Below are 3,888 nucleotides of genomic sequence, written 5' to 3'. Positions count from 1 at the left end.
CTGGCCAAGCAGCGGCGCCTCTTGTCTTGTCGCCCGCACCTGCCCGTCCCGCCGCCACTACCACCTCCAGCCAGGTAGGAACGGTTAGCGCGCCAGGGCTGTGGGATGAGGACTGGGGTTCGAATCCCGGTTCCGACGTTGCCGCACTACGTGCCGTTGGGCAAGACTGACGTCACCTCGCCGGGCCTCAGTTTCCTTTTCTGGTGCAGTTTAGATTGGGACGGAGTCAGCGCTCCAGATTGCTCGCTGTTAGACAAAGGGGGTTCCCAGAGACCCCCACATCACATTCATTCATTAACATTTTATTAAGTGCCTACTACGTGCCGGTTTCTATATAGGCGGTGAATATAAATGTTGCGCTGACCTAATAGGTCAGCACTGTACAGAAGAAACATATGAAAGCCACAGGTTTAATTTGAAAATTTTCTAGTAGCCGACATTATATTTTTTAGTTTATTTCTCTTATGGAAGTGAGAGACAGGAAGACAGAATACCCTCAACTGCGTCTGTCACTGGGATCCAGGCCCCTCGCCTTCCCAGCCAATCAGAACCATGGATACAAGTTGCCGCATCTACTGGTCGACGGAGGATTCCGAACCTGCGACCTTCTATAGGGACCCAGCATCAGTTGATTAGTACCCTAACAGTGCGTATGCTAATCCAGTTGGCCCTATTAGGGTATGTTCCTTTTTTTTTTTTTTTTAAGAATTATTTAATTGTGGGACCAGCAGTTGGCATGATGACTATGTCGCTAGACTCCCATGTAGTCGACCACTGGTTCAAGTCCCAGACCCGGTGGCTTAAACTCACACCTGGTGCGTGTACATGCGTGCCCAAGAGCCCAAGAGGAGAATGGAGGAGAAGGGATTGCGGTGTGGCCATCTCCCCGTGATTTCTCACTTTCTGTCTCTGTGTCTCTCTCTTTCTGGCGAGCGCACGTGCCCTATTGCAGGAACTTCTCAAAAAAAAAAAAAAAAGAATTACTTGGGCTGGCAAATGGCATGGTGGTTAAGGGCGCTAGACTCCCACATGGCCGACCACGGTTTGAGTCCCGGACCTGGTGGCTTACTTTCTCCCTGTCTGTCCCTCTCTGGTCAAATTAAAATAAATACATAAAGTTAAATAAAATAATTCTTAAAAAAAAAAAAAGAATTATTTAACTGTATTTATTTTTTAATTTGCCATAGGACACATGCATTCACGGGGGCTAGAGGGAAGGAAAGGGGAGATTGGGAAAGCAAGCTGCCAGGTCCAGGACTCAAACCATGATTGAGCATGTGGGAGCCCAGCACCTTAACCACTATGCCACTTGCTGGCCCCTAGCATATTTTCTTTCTTTTTCCTTCTCCTCCATTCTCCTCTCGGGATCTTCGGCACGCACGCACACGCGCCTGGCATGAGTTTTAAGCCACCGGGTCCGGGACGCGAACCACGGTCGACTACGTGGGAGTCCAGCGACATAGCCATTACGCTAACTGCTGGTTCCCCTAGCATATTTTCTTGATCAGCGCCATCCAGTAGAAATTTATGGGAGAAATGAATTTGTCAACTAAGTATGTAATTTAAATTTATTACATCATTACTTTTTTTAGACAGTGAAAAGATCCAGATGTGTCTTTTTTTTATTATTTAATTTTTGCTATAGGGTGTATGCTCTTGCTGTAGAGAGACAGAGAGACAGAGAAAGGCAGGGAAAGTGAGAAATCACACACACACACACACCCCCGGGGGACAGCCATGCCACCATCCTTTCTCCATTCTCTTCTTGAGATTTTGGCATACACACATGTGCCCGGGGTTTTTTTAAGACACCGGGTCTGGGACTTGAACCAAGTACTTGGCCATGTGGGATCCAACTGCCTTAACCACCATGCTACCTGGCTGGCCACTGGTATGTTCATTTTAATAATGTGCTTTATTTAACCCAATAGGTCCAAAATGGCACTATTTCGGTATGTAGTCAATATTTTAAAATTACGCTTTTGGGTGGCTTTTTTTTTTTCTTTTTTTGTAATTTTGCTTTAGGGTACATGCGCTCTCAGGGGGGAGAGAGACAGAGAGAGAGAAGAAGCTGAGAAAGCACCCTCCTGACCTCACCAGAGATGGCTGTACCACAATCCCTTCTCCATTTTCTTCTGAGGATTTTGGGCGTATGTACACACATGCCTGGCATGTGTGTGTGTGTGTATGTGTGTGTTTTAATTATTTTATTGAACTTTATTTTATTTATTTTAATTTGACCAGAGAGGGACAGAGTGAGAGAGAGGGAAAGTGAGAAAGCAAGCTACCAGGTCCAGGACTCGAACCGCCTTCAGCCAACATGGGAGTCCAGCGCTCTTCACCACCATACCACCTGCTGGCCCCGTGTGTGTGTGTGTTAAAGAGTTATTTTATTTTACTTATTTGTTTTAATTTGACCAGAGAGGGACAGTGAGAGAGAGAGAGAAAGAAAGTGAGAAAGCAAGCCACCAGGTCGGGATTCAAACTGCGGTCAGCCATGTGGGAGTCTTGTGCCTTTAACCACCATGCCACCTGCCAGCCTCAATGCCTGGCAGTTTTATAAGCCATCAAATCTGGGGCTCGAACTACACAGTTGGCCATGTGGAACCCAGCCATCTTAACCACGATGCCACCTGACTAACCCAAAATTATAGGATTTTTTTTTTCCCCCATAGGGTACGTGCACTCACAGGAGAGAGACAGAAAGTGAGAAATCACCCCTTGCCGGGGAGGGCCACCCTGCAGCCCCTCCTCTTCCATTCTTCTCCTGGTATTTGGGTATGCACACGCACGTGTCCAGTGTGATTTTCAAGCTGCCAGTTCCGGGACTCAAAATGCAGGCAGCCATATGGGAGTCCAGAGCCTTAACCAACCATACCACCTGCTGGCCCCAATAACAGGATCTTCTACACTCTTTATTTTTTTTAAGAATTATTTTATTGGGACCGGCAGGTGGCATGGCGCTTGGGGATGCTGGACTCCCACATGGCCAACCCTGGTTCGAGGACCAGACCTGGCAGCTTGCTTTCTCACTTTCTCTCTGTCTCTCTCTCTCTCTCTGTCCCTTTCTGGTCAAATTTAAATAAATAAGTAAATAAAGTTAAATAAGATAATTCTTTTTTAAAAAAAAAGATTTTATTTATTTTTTTTTGGAGAGATTTTTGCTACAGGGCATGTGCACTTGCCAGAAAGAGACAGACAGAAAGCGAGAAATCACCCCCCCAAGGGGAATGACCACACCGCAATCCCTTCTCCTCCATTGGGCCCGCACACACATATGCCTGGCGTGATTTTGAAGCCACCAGCTCCAACACTCGAACCACAGTCGACCATGTGGGAGTCCAGCAACATAACCGCTACGCCATCTGCCGGTTCTTCTCTCGAGCCCTCTCCCCCGTCCCTTCTCCTCTCCCTCTTTCTCTTCCTCTGGTGATAAAAAGAACGAGAGGGACCTGTGGGTGGCATGGAGGTTGGGGCTCTGAACTCTCACACAGCTGACCACAGTTCAAGTCCTGGGCCTGGCAGCTTGCTTTCTCACTTTCCCTCTCTCTCTCTGTCTCTTCTGGTGAGCCTATATGCCCTGTAGCAAATGGAAAATAATAATAATAGGGACCAGCAGATGGGGTAATGGTTACATTGCTGGACTCTCACATAGTCAAGTACAGTTGGAGTCCCAGACCCAGAAGATTAAAACTCGTGCCGGGCGTGTGTGCGTGCGTGCCCAAGAGCCAGAGAGGAGAATGGAGGAGAAGGGACTGCAGCGTGGCCATCCCCCTGAGGGGTGATTTCTCGCTTTCTGTCTCTCTCTGTCTTGCTCCAGCAAGCACACGCACCATATAGCAAAATCTCTCAAAAAAAAAAAAAAAAAAAAAAAAAAAAACCCCCAAA

General features: G+C 47.3%; 1 long non-coding RNA gene across 1 annotated transcript in view; it reads left to right on the top strand.

Moving 5' to 3' along the window:
* LOC102476363 (uncharacterized) overlaps nucleotides 1–3,888 on the top strand; it is a 6,081-nt gene continuing 2,193 nt past the window's right edge. Inside the window, exons 1-2 of the long non-coding RNA XR_337620.2 lie at nucleotides 1–74; nucleotides 453–646. This is a non-coding gene — a long non-coding RNA (uncharacterized LOC102476363). The remainder of the gene's footprint in view (nucleotides 75–452; nucleotides 647–3,888) is intronic.

The sequence above is a fragment of the Tupaia chinensis genome, unplaced genomic scaffold (assembly GCF_000334495.1).
Source record: "Tupaia chinensis unplaced genomic scaffold, TupChi_1.0 Scaffold148210_1, whole genome shotgun sequence".
Classification (NCBI taxonomy): domain Eukaryota; kingdom Metazoa; phylum Chordata; class Mammalia; order Scandentia; family Tupaiidae; genus Tupaia; species Tupaia belangeri.
The sequence above is the reverse complement of the archived record's forward strand: the minus strand, read 5'-3'. Positions and strand labels throughout refer to the sequence as shown.